At 46.8% G+C, this 20,748-nt stretch overlaps 2 pseudogenes; both read left to right on the top strand.

The window, feature by feature from the left end:
• The first annotated feature begins 327 nt into the window (after window positions 1-327).
• On the top strand, window positions 328-3,556 carry LOC146192648 (uncharacterized; annotated as a pseudogene).
• Window positions 3,557-9,400: 5,844 nt separating this feature from the next.
• LOC146192647 (uncharacterized) lies at window positions 9,401-15,681 on the top strand (annotated as a pseudogene).
• Window positions 15,682-20,748: the final 5,067 nt, after the last annotated feature.

Below are 20,748 nucleotides of genomic sequence, written 5' to 3'. Positions count from 1 at the left end.
GATGTGCTCCCGCAGTCCTGGCGTCATGCGAAGGTTATATTTATACCCAAACCTAACAAATCACTTGCACTGAAAAACCTTCGCCTGATTTCGCTAACCTCTTGCCTCGGCAAGCTCTTTGAACATGTGTTAGCGAGACTTGCAACACATATGGCAGGCAACAATCTATATCTGCACAGCATGGTGGGATTCTGACCCCATCTGTCCGCACAGGACGCCATGCTGCAACTCTTCCACGACATTTTTGACCCACTTATTCATCACAGATAAAAAGTCTTAGCTTTGGATCTTTCCAAAGCTTTTGATAGCATCGAACATCAGGCGATCATGGCTGCCCTATCCGCATTGAAGGCAGGTGTGCGAACGTATACTTAATTGGAACATTCCTCACTGACCACACGGCTGAGGTGTGCTTCGGCCCTATTTCTTCCTCCTCCTACACGCTCCAAAGTGTCGGCACCCCTCAAGGGTCCGTCCTCTACCCCTTTTCGTTTAAAGTCACCCTAATCCCCCTCGCCCGAAAACTGTCAGACATCCCGCATCTGAAACACACCCTCTATGCCGACATCATGCTGTGGACCACTCACGGCAGTGATGGCGGCATAGAAGACTCCTTACAGGAAGCAGCCAGCCAGACCGAAATTTACGCAGGGAGCACCAGACTGTTTTGCTCCCCAGATAAGTCAAAATTGCTGCTCATCCGCCTCAAGAACTGCAATTCCGCCCACTCCCCTATTACTATTGACCTGAATGGGAGTCCAGGGCCGGAGGTCGAAACCCTCCGTGTATCTGGTCTACACATCCAGAGCAATGATAAAACATCACCACCCTAAATAAACTCAGGCAGATTGCAGGTGCGATATCACACCTCATCCGCAGAGTTTCGGGCCACCATAAGGGCATGAAGGAGCGTGACCTTTGTCGCCTCATCCATGACTTCGTCCTCAGCCATCCTTACCTTACCTACAACTGTACATACATGAGATAAATGCTTTGGATGCCTTGATCCGCAAGGCATACAAGGTCGCACTTCACCTTCCCCTCAACACACCCACAGACAGATTGCTAGGCCTGGGTCTACAAAACACGATTGGGGAGCTCGCGGAGGCCCACCGACAGGCCCAATACATCAGACGCATGCAAACATCCACTGGACGGTATATCCTAGACTCCCTTGGAATCAGGATACCGGCTAACGACCCAACCCTTCTCTCCATTCCTCGACATATCCAACAAGGACTAGTTATCAAGCTACTCCCCAAAAATATGCATCCATCCTACCATGATCAACGCCGCAGAGCCCGTGCAAAGGCGCTCCACCGATATTATGGCGGTGAGTCGGATGCCGTATGGGTGGACGCTGCATGCACGGGTGATGAAGCGACCGCAGCCATGGTGGATTCCTCCTCATCCCCTCTCATCCCATTACTTCTCCCCCAGACACTTCCTCAGAAGTTGCAGAGGAAGCTGCCAATGCATTAGCCATAACCCGCACGGAAGCCCAGTACATTTTAACGTATTCAAAAACAATTCTAAATTTTGCACGAGGCCGAGTCATTGTCCCTGCTTTTAGCATACTGGACTCGCCCGATGCACCCCACCCCGCCATGTGGAGCTGATATGGATGCCTGCGTACTCCGGGAATCCCGGAAACGAGGTTGCCAACCTTTAAGCGCGAGGTTCTTCAAACCGAGCTCAGGTGGCCTCTAATCCGGGATTTACGAAGGAGCGCCTGCACTCGTTCAGCGAGCTGACGCAGGCCTACAGAGCCTCGCGCCAGCGCTACCTCCCACCCCACCCCTCCCTAGACAATAAACACGCAACACTATGGCGCAGACTGCAAACACACACTCTTCTTCCAGCCCTTACTCTTTCCCACTACCATCCCTCCTTCCACACTCCTGCTTATACCTTCTGCCCAGAACCCTTTGTCTCTTCCGTCCACATCCTTTACGTGTGCCCAGCGGACCCTCCCCCGCCAGGCCTAGAGAAACTGAAGACCTGGCAGGACTGGGAGACCCTACTGCGTTCGGAGAACCCGGGCGTGCAGACCGTCGCCACCGGCTGGGTTTCTAGTGTTATGATCCCGAGGGACATAAACACTTGAATTTCAGTGGGGTCGTGCGGGGACCCAGAGGCCTGCGCGTCCTGAGTTCTTACGTGTAATAAAGGTTCTTTCTCTCTCTCGAATACTCCACCACACAGCATACACAAGCAGAGAAAGAGAGAGAGTTAATTGTTTAATGGAATAGCGTGAGTGGTTTTCTCAGTCCAGAATACCAGCGGCTTTGGCTGCCTCCCGAGCCCTGGTGAGCAGGCTGCGCTGCTCAGAGAGGCCCGTGTGAGCCAGCTCTGCATCCTACTCCACTTGGCTGGGTTTCTCTAATTACTCTTTGCTGTTCCATATCATGTGAAGGATGTGCAAGACCACCGCATGAAGTGCATATGTCCTCCACACCTCATCAAGCCCGGTCACGGAACGTCCAAAGACCTGCCTATAAATTGTGTGCTGGACCGTTCCTTCATCAGTGGGCGAGGTGGCAGCAGTGCGAGCATCATGCTTACTCGCAGCCTGTTTCTTACGCAGGTATGTTATCTTCAGAATGCCCCTTGTATTCGCTCTGATAATCGATTTCTACTGCTGTTCACTTGCCCACACCACTCTCGCAAGTGCTTTGCTTATGTTTCGCTGTACTCGCAAATTGCGGCTTGTATTAGTAGACTTCTGAGGTGCAGGGATGTTGAAAGTAATCCTGGTCCTCCGCCATATCAGGGATGGTTACTCGCTCTCAAAGTAATGTGAGCCCTTCAAATTCGGAAGCTGCCACCGGTCAATCGTCGGTGTCTGATATGTTTGCTGAGGTTTTGAACGGACAGCGAAAATTAGCTCAGGATATTGCAGAAATTAAAAATTTTCATGAATGTATTATTGCACGTTTCGAGACAATTGAATCGCGCGTGGCTGCTCTGGAGTCCTCGTCACAAAAGCCCGCCGGCGACAGTGGCAATCTCAACAGTGAAGTTGCACGTCTAAGTTCCGAACTTCACTATCTTTCAAATAAAAACGATGAGTTGGAAAACCGTGCACGTAGGAACAACTTAATATTGCATGGTTTGCCCGAATCCTCTGATGAAAGTAATGAACGTCTCTCCTCTGACATAGCAAAATGGTTTCAGGAAGAACTCAACATGAGCTGCCCTCAAATAGAGAGGTGCCATCGTCTTGTAAGGCCTTCACTTGACCGTCCACGTCCCGTGATTATGAATCTTCTGCACTTTTGGGAGAAAGCTGCAGTGTTAAAAAATGGCCACAAGCTTAAGGAATCCGATTACTGTATAATGGAGGATTTTTCAATACGTGTCCGCAATATCCGCAAAAAGCTTCGCGAAGCGACTAAGTTTTAGAAGCAATGGCTGCACAGTCCGAATACGGTTTGATCATGCATTTATTTATAAATTTCGGTATAACTGGAATAGTTCTTCTAATACACTGAAGAAAGCATCCCGTATTGCGCCCCTAAATAATGCTACTAATGCCCTAGCCACTTCGCCTTGACTATCTGATCACAGTAATAACCTCCGTGTGTTAAATTTAAACGCTAGAAACCTGCTAAACAAATTTACCCACTTTAACGCCTTGATAACTGCTCATCCTCCTCACATTAGTGTTACTGAAACTAGGTTACATGGTAGCATATACGACTCTGCAGTTGCGTTAAGCGGATTCACGTTGCTAAGAGCTGACAGACCAAATGGTAGAGGCGGTGGTGTCGCCCTCTATATACAGTCACACTTGAAGTTTTCTGTCCTTGAATATTCATGTGAAATTGAATTACTTTTGTGTAAAAGTTATTTGGAAAACACATTCACATTAATTGGAGTGTTTTATCGGCCTCCTGGCTCTGATGATAATCAATTTTTTCTTCTAAGTAAACTTTTGCATGACTTGAATCCAACAAATATAATACTTATGGGATATTTTAATGTTCCAGGTATTCACTGGCTTTCTCTTGGCAATACCGGCCATCATGTCTCTTTGTCAAGAAAAGTGTTACACCTTTCCTTATCTCTTGGACTCAAACAAATTGTTCATGCGAACACCAGGAAAGCGGCAGTCCTAGATCTAGTTTTTCTCAGCTCTAATCTATTCGAGAATGGTTTTCAGTGCTGTGTTATTGACGGCATATCGAACCATAAGGTTGTATTATTCTCAATCAGCTGCACTGTTCCCATATCTCAGTTCGAGTACAACAGTTTTCGTGACTTCAGCCACGCCAATGATGTTGGAGTAAATCACAGATTAAGTGAATCCTTTGGAATGTTTGAAGAATTATCTCTGACCAGTGATGTTGATGCTGTTGTGGGGCTTTTTGAACATATAGTTAAAGCATGTATTAATCGCTTTGTTCCGGTGAAAACAAAAAAGAAAAATAGAGATTTACCATGGATAACAAGAAACTTACTGCATTTATCGCGTCCTGTTGCAAGATTGCGTAAGTCGAAAAGAAATGGCAACCCTGTCACAATTGCAGAGTTCAATGATGCCATGAGGAACTACGCGTCAGGTTAAAGTCTGCCAAGGATTTTTACTATTCTGTTACATTGCCAAAATTAATGAAAACAAACCCTCGTAAATTCTGGAAATCGATATTACTGGGCAACAGTACTTGCAACAGTTTTATAGTTAATGGCGTTCCTGTTTCAGATTCACTGACAATTGCTTCTGAATTTAATTCCTATTTTCATTCTGTATTCACACTGGATAACCCTGTAGTTCCTTCTTTTAAATGTGACTCTTAACCTCCCATCAAAGATGTCGTCGTCTCTGGTACAGGTGTTCTCAATAAGATACTCCAATTAGCTTCTAAAAAGAGCTGTGGCCCAGATGACATACCTAACTCCTTCCATGTGCGCTACTCACTTTGGACAAGCCGATATCGTACCCCAATCTTCCGTAAATCATTATCCACCAGCACTGTTCCCCACTCCTGGAAGCTTGCCAAGGTCATTCCATTGTACAAATCCGGTAGTATTCAACTACTGCAGAACTACAGACCTATCTCCTTAACAGCCCATTCATGCAAGTTACTCGAACATGTTATTTTCAAATACCTCATTGAATTTCTTGAAACCCACAACATCCTAAACATTTACCAGCATGGTTTTCGTCAAGGCCTGAGCACCACTACCCAACTAATTGAATTCGCGCACGACATTTCTCAGTCATTAGATCTAGGTAGACAGGTCGACAGCATTTTTGTTGATTTATCCAAAGCTTTCGACACTGTCCCACACCCTAAACGCCTACACAAACTTAACTCTGTTCTAAAAAACCCTTCCCTGGTTGGTTGGATATCCAGTTTCTTAAATCAGTGTCCGCAGTCTGTACACTTCAATTCATCTATTTCCACTCCTGTTAGTGTTTCATCTGGCGTTCTGCAAGGTTCCGTTTTAGGCCTGCTTCTTTTCTTATTTATAATAATGACCTTCCATGTTGTGCATCTGTAAAAATTCATCTTTACGCTGATGACTGCGTCTTATATCTCGACATTAATACACCACTTGACCATGATATACACAACGATTCATTTGCAAATTTTTGTAAATGGTGCAAGGAATGGCAAATGAATATCAATTTCTCTAAAACCGTTTCCATGTCATTTTATAGACGCCCATCTCCTTCACATTTCACGTACAGTTTTCACGGTCAGGATTTAGAACGAGTCACAGAATATAAATACCTCGGCCTTCATTTCTTTCATGAAATCTCATGGTCCAAACACAATGACATCTTATGTAACAAAGCTTTTAAACGTCTCGGATACCTCCATCGTACATTGCGTAACGCCCCAAAGGATACCAAACTGCTCACATATAAAACACTTATCCGCCCTATTCTGGATTTACGGCTGTATTGTACGGAACCCTTATACGAAATCCCATATAAAAAATTAGCATCAGTTCAAAAGAAATCAGCACGCTTCATCTTTCACAACTATACGGCCGACATTTTTTCCCTTCTTCCCATTATACTGATTTAGGTCTCAAAGCCCTATCATCTCTCTGTGAAATAGAAGGTTTGAAATTTTTGCACATACTGGTTCACTCTCAGCGCCTTCCATCACAAAATAATTATTTGAACATTAGCAAACCTTCCATAACTAGAAGTTCTCATAGCCTGAATCTCATCCCTTTCTTTTCCCGCACTGAAGCATTCAAACACAGCTTCTTTCCTCTGACCGTTGAACTCTGGAATTCGCTGCCTGGAAACGACCGCTCGCTACCAATTGAGGAATTTTTGACAGCCATTGCTTCCTAGTGCCATTTTTATTTTATTTTTTCTTTGTTTTATATATGTATTTTCTTGAGACACTTTTCTTTGTTTGCCCACTCCTGCCATAGCCTCATAGAGGCTGCAGTATGTACAAATAAATAAATAAATGTGTTATTTTTGAATTTTTCGGGCCTGATTTTGTGGTACTTTGCTAGGTTTGGGAATGTTCTAGCCAGTATGTTCATCCAGGTTACTGCCTCTGTCTGCTGAGGTCTTTGTGTGATTCTGCTTATCATTTTCTTTCTAACTTGAAGTACTGAATGAGTTCCCCGTATGTGAGAGGGGTTGAAGGCTCTGGGGCAGCTGGCGCAGGTGCCCGGAAAGTATGTTCTCGGGCTATCCTGTCGGCAGCCTCGTTGTCGTCGATACTGTCGTGTGCCGGTATCCACAGGATTGTGTGCTTCATATTGCCCGTCTTTTTTTTCCTGCTCCATTATTCGGTGTGCCTGTTTGCATATGCGTCCCTGGAGGAAGGCACGACAGGCCGTTTGGGAATCGCTGAGTATTATGAGTTTCCCGCCTTGGCTGCTAGCGTGTTTAACTGCAAGGGCGATAGCAACTTCCTCTGCATCTGCCATGTAGTTATTAGTCTTGATCGATGAGCTGGCCCCCTCTCTTCCGGTGTGGTCAACTGTGGTGGCTACCGCTGGTTTTCTGACGCAGTGCAGCAGGCATAGCAGCGTTTCGGATGGGTTTACAAGATATAAATTGGCAATGGCTTAGCTTGGTTAAGCCTGGCAATTACAAAAGCAATAGCTATGGCTACGCCTGGGTTCAGCTGGTGGTGTAGCTGGTTGGGGTGCTTGTGGTTGTGCCTATGGTTATGCAGTCATTCACTCTGGCCACGGCATTTGGTTCAAATATTGTTTATTGCGGGGTGCTACCTGGTTATTTTATGCATAACTAGTAGCGAGGCAAGGAGCGCCGTGGCTGCAACGATATAATTGGTTGTGGATGAGGTTAAGGCAGAATGAACAACTGCCGCTCCGGCACCGGCTGCAACGGCATTCTTTACGCCAGCAGAAATGAAAGCATCCCTGGAGACTGCGTTGGTTCCACCTGCCGCTAGGACACCTCCTATAGTATCCAACGTTGCACCCCCGGCGGTAGCCGTGGCTGCAGCCCCATAATTCTTCTTAGCTTTAGGAGCATGGGGCACAAATGCAGCTCCTCCCGGCCATAGATCAACGTTGGGCTTAACTCTCGGTGTGTAGGGGCGTACCCGAACCGGCGCCCCAAACGTCGTTCTAAACGGTCTCACAACAATCTCAGGGATAACGTCACTCCGGCTGTAGCGCTCCCTCACGGAGCGAGCGGGAGTTAGGCCGCGGCTGGTAGCTACCGCCTCGCGAGCCGACGGAGTGAGTAGAGATGAAACAGATCCGCATCCTCGACGTCTTTATTCACAAACAACGCAGTAAATATACAACACTCGCGACACTCCGCATGTAGGGTGACTATATGGACCCTATGGTCCACTGGGTCTCCAATAAGCATAGGGGGTTACTATGTAAACCTTCCCAACGGCTGGAACGACTTCGTATCGAGTACAATTATTTACTCAGATACCTTCGCATGCGCAAATACAACGCGGATCAACTTGAGGTCATACACCGTAAAATCATTAAACGGGCTTTTGACCTTTCCATTGCCACATTCAGTAAGCGTTTGTTCCCCATCGGATGGCCAACACCTAAAGGGAACTCCTAGGGTCCACCTCAACCAATACACGCGCCTATCACAAACATTTAACAGCAAATTTAATAGCTCTAGAATTACTACCCAGCTTTTCATACGTGATGGTGACTCTCCTGCCCATAAAAAAGGATGATCCGCCTCTACCCATCCTGAATGTGTACTGCCCACTTAAAGCAAAAAACGTAACTTTCTCCACACTCCTGATCAGGGATATCAGAGAAGCGGGACGAGATCCGCTATTAGTGCTAGGAGATTTCAACGCGCAGAGCATCTCATGGGGCTACAACCGCGAGGACATACGAGGTTGGAAGCTAGCGGAGGTAGCGTCCACATTAGGCCTAACCATACATACACACCGACCCAGCGTACCTCACGCGGATTGGGAACTCGGCGCAGAGAAACACTTGTTCGGAGTCAACCTTTTCGAAATAAGCGAGGCGAGTGGAGTGGATGAATACAGAGGAAACACTCGGTAGCGACCACTGCTTGATACACTTAACGATCCGCACTAAACCCCTTACCAGAACGACGGGGCAGACTCGGCTTCCGGGCTGGGAAAATTTCAGAAAAGAATATAACGTTAGTTCTATCCAGTAGCAGGGATACCAAGCCTGGATCAAACAGCTGCTGACCAGCCTGGGTTTGACGGAAACGCGGGTAAAGCTCTCAGAGGCGGTGACGGATGTGGACACCCACCTCCTCTACCTCTGGGAAGCCCTATGCAGCATACTCAAAAGATGGCGCAGGCAGAAACATAGCCGCAAGCTAAGCATCGGGTCGTGGCAATAACTAAAGAGGCGGCAGAATACGCGGCGCAACTCGCGGACTCGTAACTCGGTAGAGCGGTGCAACGCGGCAGCTAGGCAGATGTCTGGCAAAAACACATGACCTCTCTTCCGAGCGCTCATAAATCCAAACCAGACGCGCACCGAGACGCAGAAATGCCTGCAGAGAACAATACACACTTTTGAAGGAAATACGGTCCAGCTAGCACTGAAGCTCCGAGACCAGGGCTTGAGCACGACCCAAACCCCAAAGGGAGAAGCTTACAGGTACAGTGGAGACGCAAATGTTGAGCTAGATGAGCCTTCCAAACTATACGAGCTCTAGGCGGCCCTAGCGAGAATGAAACGCGGGACCACACCAGGGAGGGACGAGATCATGGTAAAACTCCTAACAAACCTACCAGAGCACGCGTGCCAATTCCTTATGGAACACTTTAATTCGATCTGGACGGGCGAAGTTCCTCTTCTCCCCGAATGGAAGACGGCACTCATACCTTTAATCCCAAAGGCGGGCAAAGCCATAGATATGGACAACCTCAGGCACATTTCTTTCACGTCTTGCGTGGGCAAATTGATGGAAACAATGGTGAGAAAACAAGCGAGCCTTCACCGACTCAATGCACGGCTTGAGAGACGGGAAATTGGAGTCCTAGGTCTTTTAATTCAGCAGCAGAAGCTAGCGACGAGCACGCTCGACAAGCTAAAGAAGGTGGGAGATCAGGTGGGCCGAATGGTTGGCAGAGTCTCAAACAAGAAAGTGAGACTCAGAAGTAAAGACGTTCCACGACTGGCCAATGCCTTTGTAACAAGCAGAATCCTGTACTCGAACCCCTATACCCACCTCAAGAAACACGGCGAGAGCATCCTCGAGGTGATCACGCGCAAAATAGGAAGGCCCTAGACCTCCCTATAACCACGTCGAACCTGAGACTCCAAGGTCTGTGTATGACGAACTCGATCGAGGAGCTCAGAGAAGCCCACCTCCTAAGCCAATACACGCGATTATCGCAAACACCGTCGGGGCGTCGCCTATTAACCCGTCTACACATACAACACGCGACTGTAACCGAGGAAAGAGTAAGACTCCCAGGAGTGGCGATACGCTCTGCACGTAAAACCGCTACCCACTAACATGTACAAGGACAACCACGAGGGTAGACGCGTGGCCAGGGCAGAGGCCTTAGCTCACCACTACGGGCGGCAACCCGGAGTTTACTATGCGGACGCGACCCGCCCGAACCAAGGCGGGTGGTACACGGCAGTAGTGATCCACGAGTCCAAAACGGTGAACAGGCTCACATTTAAAGCCCGAAACGTAACACAGGCAGAGGAGGTCGCCATCACGTTAGCAGCAACACACTGTGATTCTAAAAAATTTATAACGGATACGCGAGGGGCGTGTAAGCACGTTCAACAGGGCTGGATCTCTTACCTGGCCTACCGGCTACTACAAAACAGCTCGGACCAGGCCTACCGACTACTGCAAAACAGCTCGTGCGTGGGAAGTCCATCCCGTCGCTTCATAGTCTGGTCTCCGGCACACTCGGGGCTAGGAGGAAACGAGGCAGCAGATGCCGCTACCCGCGCTCTTTCTAACCGGGCAACCTCGTCCCCCTCCTCCTCAGAAGAATTCACACCAGCCTACACTTTCAGAGAAATTACTCAGCTGTACCAAACCAGACACAATCTTTACCCCCACTCGTGCAAAGGGCTGACGAGATCAGAGGAACGCTTGTTTCTTCGCCTCTTTACGAACACCATGATGTGCCCGGCATCACGTAAACACTTTGACAGTGCCTTCTCCGGGGAGTGCCCGCCCTGTGGGGAAATGCCCTCGGACCTCTTCCACATGGCGTGGGCATGCCCCTCCGACCCTGCCTTTGCACCTAACTCAAACCCCACCCTGAAAGACTGGGAGGCGACCCTGCTCGCCTGTTCTGACCTGAAAGCCCAAAAGGCGTTGGTGAAACTAGCAATGGCGGCAGCGGAAGCCACTGGGGTCCCGTACTAGGGACTCCATCTAGTGTTTGTGAGAGGAAGTGCACTAAGCCTGACCTCAGAGGAACCTCCATGTAACTATTTTTAATAAACGTTTTTACCACCAGCACCTATCACAAACGTCTTCCTGTCGCCGCATCCTTGACCGACTTCAAATACACTGCACTGTCACCTTTGAGGAATAGGTACGAGTGCCAGGGACGTGGAGGCACGACCTCAAGAGTCGACACATCCTCCGCAACATGCCACACTCTCACCTATTGGCTGTCGCAAGGCGAGTGCGGAAGCACTGTAGCGATATTATCGTCGACGACATGTGTATTATATTGATGTTTCCGCTTCCAACAGGGGGATCTGGTTGACTGCGGTGCTGGTCCATAATACCAACACAGTGGTAGGACTAACGTTCCGCGCATACAGTACAACACATGCATGCGGAGGAAATCAAAATTGTGCTTACCCTCTCTCCCTCAAGTGAAGCACTTCATTACCGACTAGAAGGGGTTCTGTCCTACGTATGAGCTTAGTTGGGTACCTTTTCTCGCCTGGAGCATTCTGAAAATCTTTGGGTAACCCTTAGTGTCCGCCACTGTAAGGATTACGCATGATAACGTTTCACATACAGTAAAATTTTACCCGTTTTTATCTTTATTCTTTATATACTTTCTCTTATGGCCTGCTTAGCGATGATGTCAGCGGTAAGCTCAAATTACACTTCTTAAAACGACGTGTCTCAGCATGCGTTCTACAGAACTCGGTGTTTCTGTTAAGACGAGGCTGCGGTCTCCACCGTTAATTACGCAATACCGTTTCGACACACCGAGGATAATTTCACACTTCTTGCTTTCTTTCATTGTGTATTTTCGCTTTACAACGGCCAACAGTAACCTCGACACCTGTTTTTCTGCGGCATGGGACACTTACATTCTCGCGTAAAATTGCTGTCGGCCAAGCGACCCTAATGATCCCAACTTCACCTGGGCTCTTGACCATCAGGAACTCCTGGTCAATTAGTTATCTGGCTAGAGGTCCGCGCTTTTTCGCTCTCTCTTTCTCTCTCTCTCTCTCTCCGGGCATTCAAACTTGCTCTGGAAGCCTAACACGACCCCGTCCAATATCTAATCCGATTCAAGCACATAACTACACATTATGAGGACAGCCGCCGTCGCTTTCCGGACCATGTTAGGGTTTTATGAGTGCCGAATAAAGGCTCCTTCTCAAAATGTTACAAGTACAATACTGTGTCCGCCAGCGTTGAAACACTTCAAAACAGTTTTTTATAACTTCAGGCCTGTGTCGAGCGACCTTCTCGAATGTTTTACACGTGCCCTGGGCCGGCACTTCAAATCCCTACCGTGCCCAGTGAGTCATCGCCCATCCATCTGGGAGGCTTGGCAGGCGGCACTGCTCAGCAGCCATGACCTACAGTGCCAACAGACCTTGGTCGACAGGGTGCGAGCGGCGTGAGGCTCCGGAATAGGAGCTTCTAGATTTATGAGGAGTTGGGCTAAACACTTCCTTGAACAAAATAACTTATAAATGGCTACTACTACCACTACAGAACTATACAGCGTGTGCTCCACCATCGCTTTCACGCTTCGATCCCTACTTCGTCCTAAGCTAACACTGCAGTGCTTCAGTTCTGGTCACGAATTGAATCCACGTTTCGTATCCTGCTATCTCAAACAAGGTGTGTTAAATGACCCCAGAAGCTATATCTTTGGGCGTCCCAAAAACAGTGGTTGGGTATCCATAATATCTGCTATGGTGGCTCAATAATAAAGACGCCTGAATGGAGTACCCGGGCTCCAACCCGATCATGACTGCTGAATTTCGATGGACGTGAAACGCAAATGAGTTCGGTTGCTGTTAGATGTCTGTGCAAATTGAAGAAGCACAGAAGGTCGATTTTTTCTGCAGCCCGCTTGTATGGTGCCACTTTCTTCTTCCCTTCCACAGTCACCCCTTTCATAGAATCAATCTTATGATTCTAGGAAGGAGAGGAATGTTGAAGCCCAGTGATGAAGGATGAATTGCCCACCAGTAAACAGTAACAAGAGAGTTAAGTCTACAGATTGGGATGCTTTTCGAAGTATCAGGTCGGCACAGGGCCCGATATGCAATATTATTGATTGGAGTAAAGAGGTTGTTCAATCTATTTAGGACGCTACCGAAGCGATTTAATGTGAAGGTGACTAAGTCGTCGATAGACACCTCGTGAGCTTATGGAAGAAAACGAAAGAGTTGGAGCAAAGGATCAGCCAGAAAAGAGGCGACAGAAATCTCCGAAAAGAACTTGCATTATTGAAAAAAGAAAATTGAGAAAGATGCATTGGAATTCAGCAAAGAAAATTGAGGCAACATTTGCGATGAAATGAATAGGAAGATTAGCTCTGCAGGAACATGGCAGCTACTCAGACATCTATTCGGTCAACAGAAAACAAAGCCGGAGGCTCGAAAGCAGCTTCGAAACCTTGCGTACAAATGTGAAGGTCCGACAGAAAAACTGATAACCGAGGTTAGGGATCGATACATCAGTTGTTCTGGAGTTGAGCGCCTCCCTTATTACGCGGGTTTGGAAAAGCCGGATTTAGACAGCCCCATTACAGTCGGGGAAGTGAGGGCTGAAATTAACTGCCTCAAAACCAAAAGCTCTGCCTGAATGGACAAAATCAGCAAAAAATTCTCAGAACTCTTGACGACGGTTCCATTCGAAATCTTGCGATGTATATGCAAGAATGCTGAGATAAGGGGCAGATACCGCAAGCGTGGAGAGCTGCGAATCTGGTCTTCATCCCCAAGCCAGGGAAGACGCTGAATTTTGAGCATCTTAGGCCGATTTCCAGCCCATCTTGCGCTGGAAAGTTGCTGTAGCATGCCATTCAAACTAGACTGAATAGATTCATGGAAAACTTAAACTTTTACTCTGATACCATGATATATGCTTCAGATTAAACTTAGCATGCGATATCATGCTGCTGCTTAAGGAGCAGATTGTCGATAATAAACTGTTGACACTAGGGTAATTGTGGTACTGGACGTCGCTAAAGCTTTCGACAATGATAAACATGCAGCCATACTTGAGAACCTTAGTGCGTTAAATGTTGGCGTCAAGACATATAACTACATAAGGGACTCATCTCAAATCGGACTGCAACCATCAGTCTGGGTCGACACTAACTCGAAAACATGAAATTAGGGAATAAAAGGATGCCGCAAGGGTCCGTCCTTTCCGACCCTGTTTAATGTAGCAATGATTGGGCTCCCAAGGCAGCTGGATGGAAGCAAAAATCTGCATCACACCATATATGCGGACGATTTGACGGTGTAGGTGAGCATGGGTAGTGATGGACAAATTAAAAGCATACTTCAGAGGATCATATATATTAAAGAGGAATATCTCGAGCCGATTGGATAAAATACTCGGCAGAAAAATCAGAGGCTCTTTATCTGTCATCTCAAAAAAGGAAAAGGAACACTCCCCTTGCAAGAGCTATGATATTGTTTTACGAGTGAATGGCAACACCATTCCTACCGTAGACAGTATTAGAATGCTAGGGCTGCGCATACAAGCAAATGGTGAAAGCACTGAAACTATAATGAGCCTTGAAGCGAGTACCAGTCAAACGGGCTGGCTACTCAAGCGCATCTCTAACAAGCGTCTGGGGATGAAGGAGGCAAATCCTTTGAGTTTGGTTCAGGCTTTCGTCATAAGCCGTGTGCTATAAGTTGCCATCTATCTCAAACTGACCAAAGCAGAAAAATACAAATTTGAAATCATGATCATAAAAGGGATCAAAACCGCACTAAGTCTTCCTCCGAACACTTCGACGGTAAAGCTTATTTAGGCTGGGTGTCTCCAACACTCCGCATGTGCTCATAAAAGCCGCCCCGGTGTCGCAGCTAGCATAAAAGACTTTTAATAATCAAAACTGGAAGGCAAATTATGGAGCGCCTTGGGTTCCAACCCTTTGAACGTTCAAAGCGGACAGATAACGTACCTGGAGCAACTAGTGATATACTCAAAATTACGCAGCTGCCAAGAAACACATATCTGATATTTAACGAAGGCAGATGTAAAGATAGGGCTGTGGCCCTAAAAGTCAGATTTGAAGGTAGATCCGATGTGCTCTACACGGACGCTGTCGCATACGATAGTAAGGCAGCACACACAGCAGTGTGGTTCGTGGGAATAGAGATCTGGTCTCGTGCTGCACCGGTAAAAACACACGTTCAACTGAAGCAAAAGAAGTTGCCATTGATCTAGCAATACCACAAAAGGGTACAGCAGTGATGGTTAGCGACTCTAATGCAGCCATTAGAAATTACGATATGGGCAGAATCTTTGCTGCAGCTGCCAAAATTCTGAAAGAAACTCAAGTGCCAGCAGAGAAAATCGCACTGATGGGATCCCCGGCTCATCAGGACCTTGAGGGGAACGAGAAGGCGCACACGATCGCCCGAGGGTTCACTTTGCGGACGAATCCCACCCTCCTGGTGACGAACTTCGAACGTTCAGTGAAATCATTTCTCATTACAAGCTCGGTCGTAAAACCTATCCAGCAGCGGATAAATAGCTCAGCAGAAAAGAAGAAGTCATGTGGAGGAAATTGCAAACCGGGGGTTTCCAAAACCCTCAGTTGTACAGTAGATGGTTTCTGGAAGTCATTAATCCTAGTTGTACTCACTGCAACAGCATGGCAGATCTAGGCCACATCGTCTGGACCTGCCCATTTTATAATGATCCCAACAGAAATATGAAACCTTGCGAGACCTTATTATTCAATCACGAAGCAGAAGAGCAGCGCAGTCATCAGTCTCGCCCTAGTTGCCGCCGGGTCCCAAGAGATTCCAGCTGACGGTTAGGGGAATGATTGAGGCTGTAGGTCATTCTTGACGGGTGCGAATAAAAGTTTTTCTCTCTCTGCCTTTCCTTATGGCGCGTTTCATGTGCCTTTGAGGAGTGTGATAAGTACTGCGTCTTTCATAATCACTAATTTACAATAATTACACTTTGTAACCAAGTTTGTTTTTGCGTTACAACGATGGCAATACCGACAACGGCTTTTGTACTAGACGCGAACTTCGACTACACGCGAACTTAACGATTTCGCGTAAAACGTTTACACACCGATATGCGGACTACAGTGGGGGAATTATAATTGCGCCGCTGCTGGTGAAAGCCCCACATGGTGCCGAAGTTTCGAAACATCTTGGTGTCGCTGTCATGATTGATAAATCGTAATTTGGGGCTTTACACGCTTTGCGCCTTTGAAGAGGCTACACATGCTGATGGGCATCTGGCAAATTTCCACCGTCCAGTATATAGCGAGTTTTGACACAGCACGGCACACGCGCTTCTTTTAAGTTTCAGCTTTACAGAACGGGCCCTTTGTCATATTCTCCTGATGTATCGTATATATCGGTTCGACGCGGTTTCCTGTACAAGCTGCCCTTAATGTGCGATAAATCCCCAGCCGAAGCTAGTTAGCTCCTGCTGAGTTTCACGATCTGCTTGACAAGCGAGAACGATGAAACTCTCCTACTCTCAGTCGGTCGGTATGTGCGGATTTCGCCTGAAGCTGGAAGTCGCAAAACCTTTCCGTTGTTGTTGTTGCTGTGGCTGTAGGGAGAAGGAAAAGAAAATGCACGGGCCTGCTACTGGCCCTGTAGCTGAGCCACCTCCGCTGCCTCGTGCAGATAGAAGAGAATATAGAGAAGAAAGAAAAGGAAGAGGGAAAGAAAGACGCGCGCCACAACAACAGCCGTCGTCCACCACCGAAGTGGTGGCGGGTGCAATGACGGCCTACAACAGATAAAAAAGTCGGTACCAGGCCAGCCCCCGCCGCAAGCAGAGGTGACCCACCTGCACCAGCCGCATCAGGGCAGAGCACCCCTGAAGGGTCTCCTAGATCACTGCAGAATATGCACTGGCGAAACGCGTAAACCTAAGTGTGTTGTCCGCAAGATGTGTCAGCGGGATTCCGCGAGTGATAGATACTGGGCCGTTTCTTTCCTGTACACCATTTAACTGTCTCTAATTAACTATCTAATTAATATAAGCCAACCGTTTTGTCAGTTTCACATCGTTCCTTGGTACTCTATTCGACGGTTACGTTCCTTTTTGATATACCAACTAGGTCCTCTTGCACGAGTGACAGACACTGGGCCTTTCATTTGCTGTAAATCATTTAACTGGCTCGTATTAAATTTTGATGGAGACGAAACGAAGAGTCATCCGTGTGCTGTGCGATGTCAGTGTACGTTAAAGATCCCCAGGTGGCCGAAATTACTCCGGAGCACTCAGCTACGCCACAACTTTCACTCTAATCTTCCATTTCTTTGCGGCGCGGTTAAGGTGTCTACATAATGAGTGACAGACATTGCGCCTCTCTTTTCTGTGAACCAGTTATTATTTTTATTGGCTCTAATTATTCACCTAATTAAGCTTCATCAGCTATTTTGTCCCTTTCACACCTTTTCTTGACGCTCTATCCCATGGTATGATTTCTTCCGATATACCAACTAGTTCCTCTTTTACAGCGCCGACAAAGTCATGCCGACGCGAAACCCGCCTAGAATGCATTAATAATTGCGCTTGGCTTAAGAATTCGCCATCTAAGCGATGCAGGAAAATAACCAGACAAAATCTGAAAAACTCCGCATAATAATAAACGTGGCACGAGAAGCGCTACTGAGAATAGCCAACGCCACCTAGTTTCATTGGAACAACTCACGCTGTCGAGAGCGCTCCAAGGCGGACGCTCTGCTGTGCTCATTCGTACTCAGCAGTGTGTTCTGAAATGACGTGGCGAAACACCGGCGACATTTTCGGCGACCTAAATGCCACCAGTGATTCCTTTGGAGGATGGAGAACGTTGTGCGGTTGCAACGCCATGATTTCGAGATTCTCTGACCAAGAGGCCTCCGAAGGTAGCACGAAAATCATAGTGTGCCCGACGCAGCAACTTGGCTTTCAGTGCCTGAGTCCGTATGTGTCGCCTACTACATATGGGAATTCTGCGTCTGGACTTGCTGACCGTTGGCTTCTGGTGGCATACTGCGGAGGGGCGGACAAGCGGTGGCCCCAAGAAACGTCCAGCGTGACGCCCTGGTCAGCAGCTCGGCGCATTGATTACCATCATCCCAGTGGCACACTTAAAAGGCACAGGGCGAGCAGGTAAGCTGTATTTGATAACCTACTATAACACAGGCTCGCTTGCATTATTCCGCCTGATAATATCTGAAAATTTTTACAATGTTTTTGGAAGTAATGTAGAAGCATTACATTTGAGGCAGCAGTTTTGAAATATTTGCAGCTTGCTGGCAGGCGTGTGAGAAAATTGTCGACTGCATAACGTTTCTTCTCATTGATGTCATTCATGATGTGAATGTTGTGGCTGCTTTCGATCTTATAACCCAATGCTTGTTCCGAAATCAAGCAATGTGAACTCGGGTGATGTCGGCTTTGGCATCTGCTCTTCTGTCCACCTATTACTGCTATTACCACGGAAAAGCTACACGAAACCTCGGTAATTTTGCAGTACTTCTCTGCAATATATGTAAAATACTGATTTTACGCATTGCACGTCGATCACTCGCAGGAAAGCTAAGAGTTTGTTCGGATTGTGACGGCCGCGTTCCGACAGAGGCGACACGCAAGGCGCCAAACTGCGTCCTACGCTCTGGATTCTTTAGACAGATTGGCGGTTGGACGTTGAACCCTTAAAGTCGTGATCTATGCTGTGACCTGAGGTTGACTATTTTCTTATTATAGAGCCCATTAATTGCGCAGGTTCTGCATTAAGACCACCAGCTCCTGAGGCTTCTTTGTTCAGTAGTAACCAATATACACTAATACTCCTTTCAATAGTTACCGCGCGTCTTGAAACCCATAGGGGGTAGGAAATGTCTCGGGCGTTCACTATTTGAGCTGGCGTACTACGCGCTAGCGTGCTCTTGAACAGCGGCAGAAATATGCATTGTTTTAAAAAAAAATTGTAACCTCTAAGTGTCAGATCACCTCGTTCCATTGTTTGCCGCTTATTCCACAGGATCCAGGCGGCGTCTGGGTGATCGTTTCTCTGGACATATGGATGTGTGCATTTGCTCTTGGATGTTCTTCTACAACCGGCTGAACACCAAAACATCTCCGCTCTGCACGTCCACTGTGCAGAGGAGGCATTGTGTAACGTAATTATTGAATTATAGGCGTAAATAAATACGCTGCTGAATTACCGTCGCACTGTGTTTTATGTTCCCACCTCTATTGCTCCGTATTGTGCATCACGAGTAGGTGTTCGACTGGCAGTAATTTGGATCGCCTCGGCATCCAAGGACAAAAGACGGGCAAATCCTCGCCCTGATATATCATGTCTATTAAAATTAGTAATCATTTTGTATTTTCAGTGTACTCATGTATTTTAACGTTTAGGGTAAAACGGTTAGGCTGTCGTAGGTGATACCAGCCAAGCATATTAAGGCGAAAGCCTTTAATGACTCATACTGTCGTGGACAAAGTGTGTCCTGCTTTTGCGGCGGCTCTGATTGGCCGAGGCGGAATGACGTCATAGAGGTTTCTACCAATCACACAGCACCACCACAGTATGCACGAATGCGTGCCTTATATGGCCATATGTCAATGAATGATAAATTGCCGATTATTGAAAATTAATGAATAATTAAATACTAATAAACGGCCAATTATTTCACTAAATAATTATTGATTATAATTGATTATTTCCCGCTATTTAACTAGTATTTATTAGTAATTGGTGCCAGTTGCGTAGCAGAATGCGGCACACAGGCTTTCGCCTTTCGCTACTTTAGTCGCTAAAATCCAATTATTTCACTAAATAATTATTGATTATAATTGATTATTTCCCGCTATTTAACTAGTATTTATTAGTAATTGGTGTCAGTTGCGTAGCAGAATGCGGCACACAGGCTTTCGCCTTTCGCTACTTTAGTCGCTAAAATCCCTCGTAATTTTTTTCATTGGGTATCTACATGGAACGCGTACTCCGCTGCTGTATGAGGCGAATCTTAGGCGTGTAACCATCGACGATGAGTTTTTGTTCTGAGTTTTGAGTGCCCTCTACAGCCGTGTATACGTTGGCAAAATGTACATATTTGAATTCGTTATGCCCACTGCTCTTTAACTGTATCAATACCGGTTTCACTGCAGTTCGCCGAAAGGCCATTTATTGAGTGATCGCTTGTACTGCTGGCTCGGCTGTAAAGCCATTGACGCCTCTGCAGTACTAGTAGCAAAAGTAGCTGTAATTGCCGTCACCGTGCGTCGGAAGTAATCGGGTTGCATCAAAAAATTCGAATCATAACTTATGATTCTAGTGACTGATGGCGATTGGTCCGTGTGATAGGTAGGCAATGGCTAGGTAATAAAACTATTGTAATTAATGGGTTAACGAAATAAAAATGAACAAAATTATAAAAAGAGAGTTTTTTTAATCGATATTTATTGCCCCAGGGCATCAGTAGGGTATGAGATGAAGGATGAGTAAATTAATAAATGAATGAAAAAATATTGACTGATTTTATGAAGTCCAGGAGTGAGCGATGATGAGGTCCTTGCGTCCAAGTAACATATGAGGCAGGATTGGTCGCTGAAAGGCCAGCTATGTTCAGGTGCCGGATAAGGGTATCAAAATGTCAGTATGCAATCCGGTTTGACGATGCCGTTATAATTGACCAACTAAATTTAAATAATTAAAAATAGAAAAAAAAACTTGAGGGCTTCAACGCTGCTGAACTGAATGTGGAGCGAAAGCTTTGGCTACAGGCGACCGAGCGTTCATCGAACTCAACCAGTTCCGTTGAGCGCATCGAAGTTCACCGGCGTTCTAGGCAGAGTATACCCGGGCTCGAACCCGACCGCCGGCAGCTGCGTTTCGATGGAGGCGAAACGGAAAG

This window comes from Amblyomma maculatum, chromosome 4, assembly GCF_055883805.1.
Source record: "Amblyomma maculatum isolate TAMU_Amacu chromosome 4, ASM5588380v1, whole genome shotgun sequence".
Lineage (NCBI taxonomy): Eukaryota > Metazoa > Arthropoda > Arachnida > Ixodida > Ixodidae > Amblyomma > Amblyomma maculatum.
The sequence above is the reverse complement of the archived record's forward strand: the minus strand, read 5'-3'. Positions and strand labels throughout refer to the sequence as shown.